The sequence below is a fragment of the Nuphar pumila genome, chromosome 14 (genome assembly GCF_984573655.1).
Source record: "Nuphar pumila chromosome 14, dmNupPumi1.hap1.1, whole genome shotgun sequence".
Lineage (NCBI taxonomy): Eukaryota > Viridiplantae > Streptophyta > Magnoliopsida > Nymphaeales > Nymphaeaceae > Nuphar > Nuphar pumila.
This window is the reverse complement of record NC_143262.1, coordinates 16,463,529-16,473,008: the sequence shown is the minus strand read 5'-3', so window position 1 is coordinate 16,473,008 and position 9,480 is coordinate 16,463,529. Positions and strand designations below refer to the sequence as shown.

Below are 9,480 nucleotides of genomic sequence, written 5' to 3'. Positions count from 1 at the left end.
AAGAAAACCTTGGGAAATATCTGCATAAATAAATTGTAAAAACTATATGCTTTTATTTCGTTATTTTCAGAATAGGCGGTATTTTGAAAATGCTGCATTTCGTTTGGTATCAACTGCATCATGAACAAGCTCACTTGTCTAGTTGTTTGTCCATGCAGTTAAATTCTAACCTTGTTTATAAGTTCATCTTGAGCAGTGTTATTTATTACAATTGATGGGATAACATCGCTTTATTTTTATTTTATTTTTATAGGCAAAATGGGGTTAGACAGACCCTTACATGTTCATTAAAAAAAAATCACCCTACTGTAGTTCCGTGCAAGTGAGACCCACAGAGGTTGGGGTTTGTGGTTGTAAAGGCTGGGTGAGATTAGCAAGGCTGAGTGAAGTTAAGAATTATTCTCAAGAGATAACCCTCAATCTAGGCATTGTCAATAAACTGCCCTTTTAACATATAATCACTACTAGATACATAAGCAATGGAGTGAAGAAGACACCAATTGGAAGGGTATAAATTAGGGCTTCAAATGGATATATATGGTCTGATATCTTATCAGAGTCCAACATGTTAATTTTGGATCTGGATCCTTAAAGTAAATTTCGAATATGCATTTGGAAGATTCGGATCTCTTTCATTGGATTACTTTCAGATTTGGGTCAGATTCAGATCTGTATTTTAAGTCAAATTTAGAACTGAACTGAATCAAAATCCAATCTGATTGCATTTTTTACATGTAAATAGCTTCTTTTTGTTCTAGTTTGTCTGGATTCAATATTACCACATGTATTTTGGATTTTTATTCAACCTTACCTCACTAGAGCTGATTTGATCTATTGTTTTCATTTCAAATTTGGCCTAATCCAACCCAAATCTGACCCATTTGCACCCCTAGAATAAATGCTTCAATAACGATATCTAAGATTATTGATGAGTACCAAATGGGGGGTACTGACATTTCATTCATGACGTGCTAAAGGCGAACTTGGGGGGCATATCCCACAGCTTGCCTATTAAAAAACAAATAATTTTCAAATGACTACCAAATTCTTAGTCTTAATTAACATATCCACCGAACCTTTTATCCTGGTTTATGCAAATAGCTTGAGAAAACTACAGTCAAACTTACATATCTTTCAAAGAAAACTAAAGCCTATTCTTTTCCAGCTGTATAGCTTGTACTATTCTTAACTTCACCTATTTTTTTAAGTGTAGTGTTCAGATTAGGGTTTAATTTCTTTTATTTAAGAGAACTGACTCTTTTTAGAAGATAGTGCAGTCTGTTTTCAAGTGTATTGGGGTTTAAGACTTCCTTGAGAGTTTGCTATAAGCAGTTGTATTCTTCTATTGTTGTTGGTTTTTTTTTTTTGTTGAGAGAAAAAGTAAACTTGATTTTATTTAATCAAAATAAAGAGAAGAGCTCAGGGAGATGTGGTATCGACCCTGAGCCTTGCAAGAAGAGTAGGGCAAGAGGCAAAAATGGGCCTAATCCAACCCAAGTCCTGCATAGGCCATTTTTTTTTGGAGGTGCTGGTTGTTCAGTGCTTGATGGCCATTTTGGCGGAAAAGCAATGTGAGGATCTTTGAGGAACGGAGTATGCCTGTCTCTTCATTGCTGGTCTGTATATTATCCGATGTAGATGTAGGCCAAAAGCCAAGCCACGTAAAGCTAGTGTTTTCTTTGTTCTCTCTCTCTTTCTTTCTCTTCTTAATATTTCTATCGAGCTTTGGAAGGGTTTTTTTCTATTTTTTCTAAAATCTGACCATACATATGTGATATACATGCTTGATTTTATATAAATCAAGATTCCCACATGCAGGTAGGTTTTTATAAGATTTAAAAATTGACAATCTATAATTTTTAAAGATATTCAATGCTTAAAAATGATATTTTAATAAAAAAAACATGATGCGGGTGACATTTCCTAGAAAATCTAGCATGCCGAACACATCTGCAGGGTCAACTTTTCGAAAAATAACCCAAAAATACATATTTATTGATGGTAGGCTCAAAAAGTAGTAGGCAGCTACCACTTTCCCTATATATATGTATATATATATATATATGAAGAGAGAGAGAGAGTGTGATGAAAATCTACAAAATGCAATATGCTAAATAAACATGCTAAATAGGTGAAAATAGGTTTTCCAACACTTTTTTTTGCTAACCCTTCAAGTGAAAAATCCAGGCTCTACCATAAAACCACTTGGCATCAACGTTGAAGGTTAAACTGGCCCTCCACATTTGGGTTCTACTGACATGGCGGGTTTTGCCTCAGCTTGCGAACATGACAATGACAAAAGAAGAAGGAAGGAGAGAGAAATTATGGAACATTATGAGTCTGCTAAATGAGTTTGAAGAGGTTTCGAGTCTCAGGGTGAGTAAAGAATAATTAATTTTGATCCTTTTGGTGTCCAAAATTTCCAAAATTGAACAAGTTACGGGCCTTCCAGTGTTTCAGGGGAGCCTTAAAGCAAGTCGTCACAACAGCTTGATTGTGAAGTTCGAAAAAGAAGTTGAAGTCTTGGAGAGAAAATCTTCTTTCCATGGTCGGGTGTGTGATGCTTATTAATTTAGTTTTAGCTTATAAGGCTCACACGTCTGGTATAGGGAACACACACAGGAAACACAAACTATGATTCGTTCAGTGTAATCTATGTCCATGAGTAAACACTCTCTCAATTCATGTAAAGAGTGTGATTTTTTTTATTTATAAACCTTTCATGTATGAGTTGCATTTAGATGAGAGAACTCTATTATTTTCAATATCCTTAGAGCCCTTACATATAAGAGAGTCATTATTGAGATAAAACATTTTTCTTATAGGAGTCCTATTTAGTTCAGACTGCTTCTCACAAGCCTCTTCAACCAAAAACTTCTTGGAATGACTCGTGTAAAAGCATATAGGGAATCTTGGATGTCTGTTCCCGAGGAGGACTCTTGGGCACCCCCTTGGAACCTGTACCGAATCTTGGATCTGACCTTAGATGCTTTGTCTTAATACGCCCCCTCAAGCCAATCTCCATGAGGTTGACCTTGTTCTTAAAGTGTTGAGAAGAAATAAAGTAAACTTCAATTTCTGCATTGAAAACCTTTTCCTGCACAAAATAATAATAAATTTCTGTGTTTGGGCCACACATAAAAGACATGAGTTGCAACAAGATATGTAACACCTAGGATATCACACCAGATAACTGGGACACCACAAGGCTGAAAGTCCAGTTCTTGCATTAGCTGTGAGCCAAACAAGTCCAGTTTCAACACCTGCAACAACCTTATATTCTGCTTAAATATGTTGTTTGACAAAGGTTTAAGAAAGTAAATTGGTTCTCATATAGGTTAGATAACTACCTGTAGATTTGTGATCACCTATCTATCTTGCTCAATCAACATCAGAAAACACATATAACTATAAGGAAGAGGACTTCCTAATCTGTAGACCAAAATTAATGTTCCTTTTAGATAACATAGGATTCTTTTTATATGAGCCCAATGATCCTGATTTGGTTCATGCATGAACTGATGGCTTTATTGACTGAATATGCAATACCATGTATGGTAAAAGTGAAATATTGTAAGGCGCCAACTATGCTCATATATTGGGTGGGGTTTTCTAATAACGTTCCTCCATGCTAGCAAGAGATCTAGAACATATTTTCAATAAAAGAGCACAATCCCTCACGAACAACTTCTATTTAAAGGAAGTGGTGTAGAGGGCCTAGAACCATTGGTAAGGCTATTTAATACTTTTATTTAAAGTATATGAACTCTGTATGAGTGATTGCATTTATAGTTCAATTGTTATTGGTGTGGAATTAAAAATCTTAGTGTGATGGTATGAACGATTATTATTCATGATCATCCCCAAGGGGGGTAGGATCGATAAGAGTCTAATTTGTGAAAAATACATGCATTGTAGATGTCGTACTCATGCAGAGGTGTTTCGTCTTCCACTGCTGCTCCCGCAAACTGGTAGGAGCAGAGGTACTTTATGATGGAAGCCATCCATACATTAACGGAGACCATGACGACACAGACAACACAAACTGCTCAGGCTCTACAGGCAGCACAAGTCATGTAAGCGACACAGGCTGCTCAGGCAGCCGAGCGTGACCCTTCAGTCGACGTTGGTTTGAATGTGGGTGGCGTTTTGTGATCATCGCAAAATTTTTCCTCTCGAAATATTCTCTCTCTTCCTTCTCTTTCCCTTTCCAACCTCTTATTTTCCTCCTTTTTGAAGGGAGAAAGATAAAGGACAGAAAGAAGGAGAGAAGAGAAAAGAAAGAAGAGAAGAGAAGAGGAATTCTTTTGCGGGTTTCACTTGACCTTAATTTTGAAAATATTTGAAATAACTCGCCTCCGTTTTTGAAATATTTGCGGGAAAACTGGGAGACGGGATCCGCTCGTCGGTACGAGGTTCGACCGTTCCTGGCGCCTTTACCAAGGGTAATCGAACCAAGGGTCGAATTTATGCCTTTTGCTTTGCTAAGAATATTATCTAAGAATTTATCCTAAGTCTAAATGCACAAAGAATCATGCTTATGCAAATGCAAAGATGTATGTTCTTTTTGAAAATGTTCTAAAATGTTCCAAGTGTTATTGAGATGAATCTGATAGAGTGAAGAAATTGATTTCTAACTTAGAACTTAAGATTAAAGTTCTAAGTTTTTAGAATAATCAAGAGCTTGGGAAAATAAATCTGGATTTTTGAAAGATGATTTTGAAAAAGGAATTTTCAAAGTCATAAACGGACTTTGAATCAGAATAGAAATGAAAATGAAGTTGAATCAGAAGGAAAGATGGAATTGGGAAATCTGAATAAAATTGAGAAACGGAATTGATTTAGAAGTTTGGAATTTCAAGATGAAATCTAAATCCAAGATCTGGATTTGAATAGAGTTCAAAGTTGGATTTTGAATTTAGGATCTGAAATTAGAACTTGATTTGAAATCTGGAAATGAAATGAAATTGGTTTTAAGAATTGGAATTAAAGTGGAATTTGGATCTGGAATTTTGAATGAAATTGGATTCAAGATTTGGAATCCAAGATGGTATTCGGATCTGAAATCTGAGATCCAAGATAGGGTTGGATTCTGGATCTTAAGATGGAATTGGATCTGAAGTCTGAGATCCAAAGTAGAATTGGATTCTAGATCCTAGAATGGAATTTGGATCTGTAATCTGAGATCCAAAGTAGAATTGGTTTTGGATCCTAAGGTGAATTTGGATCTGAAGTCTGAGATCCAAAGTAGAATTGGATTCTGGATCCTAGAATGGATTTTAGATCTGAACCTGAGATCCGAGGTGAATTGGGTTCTGGATCCTAGAATGGATTTTGGATCTGTAATCTGAGATCCAAAGTAAATTGGGTTTCGGATCCTAGAATGGATTTTTGGATCTGTAATCTGAGATCCAAAGTGAAGTTGGATTCATACTTGGAAATCTGGATCCAAGCTGAGATTAACTTTGGGTTTTGGGTTTTGAAAGTCCAAATGGGACTTTTGAAGATGGATCTGGGTTTTGAAAACCCAGATTGAACTTAGGAAGGTTTGGATTTTGAGATTCAGAGTCAATCTCAACTTTGATTAAAAACTTGAAGAAAACTTGATTTTGAATCAGAACATGAATCAGAAACTTCAAAGTTAAATTGAACTTTGAAATTGGATTTTGAATTGAGTTGGAAATTCGAAGTTTGAATATAAAGTGATTTTGGAGTCTCAAAGTCAAATTGGACTTTGAAATTGAAATCTTGAGATGAGATAGAGTTGGATTTGAATAAGATTTGATCTAAGAAATAAAGAAGAAGAATCACTTGAAGTTTTGAAAAGGAAATTTTGAAAATATGATGCAACTCTATCCTATATGATGAATGAATTCGAATAAGTTTGAAATTGGATTTGAAAATCATATTTCATTCTTCAAATGAATTTAAATAAGACTAATGATATAATACACCCCTGACTATGGTCATTGAATGTATTATATAATAGTCATATCTAAATTCAAATGAAGGATAAAATACCTTTTTGGTGCTTTTATAGAATTTAAAATGAAATTAACCCTCAATATACCCTGACTATGGCCATTGGTATATATCTTGAGTTAATTTTGAGTTAAATTCTGATAAAAGAAGAAAATATTTTTAGGAAAATATGATGGATTTTGAGAAATGGATCCAGTGTGGATCCAGTGTTATTTTGTAAAAGATAGAAATGCTAAGTTTTATCCACACCCTGACTATGGCCATTGATGTGGATCATCAACTTAGTATCAATTACCTCTTACGAAATGGTGCGTGTGTCATTCGTGTTTCACCATTGCGAGAATTTTTTGAGAAATAAAGAAAAATGTATGAAAACAAACAATTCATGATATTCTACAATGCTCATTCATTTTACCTAAAGCAGGAAATGTAAATTTTCATTAAAGTCTAGCTATTACAACTCATAAAATCAAATTTACAACTTCAAATAACGACTTTATCTACATATTTCCTGCAAAACAACCGGGTTAGTATGAAAGTAGAAGAGAATATCACCTTGATTTCAAAGATGTAAAATGAGATGCTCCTATGCCACGATTTTTATGATTCAAGATGTGAGAACTGATATATATATACATATATATTCATATATACCTATGCATCACATATGACATACATGCAATGTGGGTGAATGAGAGTGATGTTGATGGTATACATTAATGTCATAGAGTATGGGATGTATATAGATGTCTATGGCAGAAAGGGGATGCAAAAACATAAGTGTTGTGGTTAGATATAATAAGGTAGTGAAAATGGTGGCATATACAGCTGTATATTCTAAAATGTTTTACCTGGCATCCAGACAGTAGACCGAAAATAATTTACAGTAATAATACCACTAGATTTCCTTTTTTTGCAGCAACAAGAGGTTTGCAATGAGCAAATTGATTTCTCTTTACTAACAGTAATCTGTTTGATATGCAGATGTATTTGTCATGGGAAGGCTGTGGTTTCAAAAATAATATTTTCCCATGGTTATGCTTTGGTAGCCACATGAGCAATTAAATAAAACTAGTGCTCGCAAGAGCTCGAGCCAGAGAGAGGGCCCTTTTCTCATCCTCTGCTATTCACCCATAAAGGGTCGCAGCTATATACATGCCAAAATCCCTTTGCTAACATTGAGAGAGAGGAAACACGGGTGGGGGTATAGGCCGTGTAGGCCCAGGCTATATACATGCCAAAATCAAGATCACTTAATCCAAAATTTTAAACATAAATCAGGCCGTATAGGCCCAGGCATTTTAATTTGACAGTAGCTGTATGCTGAAGCTTATCATTGATGCATTATAAACTTAAAATGATATGTTATAAACAGGAACAGAATGTAGTGGAGGCTAACATGACATACAGTGAATGCCTCTGATGGGGATGAGGTGAATAGGGAAGAAGATGTTGGATGCTTGCATCTCAAAATTAGTTTTAACCATCAAATGGAAGAAAACAAAGGTTAAAACTAATTTTATGGTGTTTTTGTAAAATATTTACACAAGGGAGTTTTTCTGAGAATAAAAAGCTATTTTTGAGGAAATTTCTTCAGAAAGTGGATTTATGCCGAGAATTTTAGGAAATATTCGAGATTTATAACCTTGAACTGAAAAATATTGGGTTAGGGATTCACCAGAGTGCCTGATGAATTGCCCGAGCCATTTAGAACCATTTTTGGTATTTTCGTAATTTTAATTTGGAATTCGGACAACGGGACTCAGATTTGGATTTTAAACACTAGGTTCGGACCCGAAATCAATTCTGAATGGATCAATATGGTTTTTAATCCAGAAAATCTGAAGAATGACTGAAATTTAGCTTTGAAATCGCTTTGATTTTCTCAGAAAATGAGGTCATTGGCAAAAGGGTGATTTTTACAAAACTTTGAAAATTTTGGGGTGTTCACAGATGCCCCTTTTTGCTACTAAGCAGGTTGAAAGCCGAGTTTAGTGGCAAAGATTACACTCCAAATTTTGAAAAATGCCCCAGTCAGCATATCTGAACTGGGTGTGGAAGAATTATTTTGAAAACATGGCTTCTCAGGCTTTGAAACCTTATCCTGGATGGTTTTGGGGAGACGAAATCCTCGAAGATGATATGATTGAGTAGAAAATGAGGAAATCGTGATGGGACTTTAGATGGAAATTCTGAAATGGTGGGAAATGAGAATTTTGATCAAGTCTCGTGGGTGAGACCAGATACTCTTATCGGAATGATTCAGGTTTAGCCCTTAACCTGGATGGGACGAAAATATATCAAGATGAATTTGAAATGAGGAAAGGAATACACGAGGGTCTTGATGGGACATTTTCGGAAAATGTCTTGTGAAATGAAGCTCAAGTGGAATCCTATCCTGGATGGATATACAAAGCATGGGTTCCTTGATGGGAAGAACCATGATGGGACTGGAAGAAAACATCTTGTCAAAACGAGGAATCTCATTGGAATGTGACTTAGGTTTAACCCAAACCTGCAAGGAAGATACCTCGCGAAGCGAGGTTCCGGGTTAACTCTTAATCTGGATAGGAAATCTACCATACGGGTTTCTCAAAAATGGAGAAAGCACGATGGGACCTTCGAAATTTGGACGAACAAATCTGAGAGGGGTTTTTGCGAAAGGAGGAAATATAGGGTTCCCTAAAGCTTCGAAAAGGGGAAGAAATTGGGCGTCTCATTGCTGAGACTGAAATAGCTTTTGAAATCAAAGAATATTTCGCAGAAGGTTCAGGTTTGACCCTTATTCTGAGTGGGGGAAATCTACCATACAGGTTTCTCAAAAATGGAGAAAGCACGATGGGACCTTCGGAATTTGGACGAACAAGTCCGAGAGGGGTTTTTGCGAAAGGAGGAAATATAGGGTTCCCTAAAGCTTTTGAAAAGGGGAAGAAATTGGGCGTCTCGTTGCTGAGACTGAAATAACTTTTGAAATCAAAGAATTTTTCGCAGAAGGTTCAGGTTTGACCCTTATCTTGAGTGGGAGAAATCTACCATACAGGTTTCTCAAAAATGGAGAAAGCACGATGGGACCTTCAAAATTTGGACAAACAAATCAGAGAGGGGTTTTTGCGAAAGGAGGAAATATAGGGTTCCCTAAAGCTTCGAAAAGGGGAAGAAATTGGGTGTCTCGTTGCTGAGACTGAAATAGCTTTTGAAATCAAAGAATTTTTCGCAGAAGGTTCAGGTTTGACCCTTATTATGAGTGGGGGAAATCTACCATACAGGTTTCTCAAAAATGGAGAAAGCACGATGGGACCTTCGGAATTTGGACGAACAAGTCCGAGAGGGGTTTTTGCGAAAGGAGGAAATATAGGGTTCCCTAAAGCTTTTGAAAAGGGAGAAGAAATTGGGCGTCTTATTGCTGAGACTGAAATAGCTTTTGAAATCAAATGATCTTTCGCAAATGGTTCAGGTTTTGACCCTTATCCTAAGCGGGAGAACCATACGGAATCCTTT

The 9,480-nt window shown here is 36.1% G+C and overlaps 1 protein-coding gene across 1 annotated transcript in view; it reads right to left on the bottom strand.

Moving 5' to 3' along the window:
- Nucleotides 1–2,761: 2,761 nt before the first annotated feature.
- The window catches only part of LOC149816505 (protein LATERAL ROOT PRIMORDIUM 1-like), a 62,008-nt gene continuing 55,289 nt past the window's right edge, over nucleotides 2,762–9,480 (bottom strand). The window contains exon 3 of the mRNA XM_089987602.1: nucleotides 2,762–3,097. The gene's annotated coding sequence lies outside the window, so the exon portion shown is untranslated. The remainder of the gene's footprint in view (nucleotides 3,098–9,480) is intronic.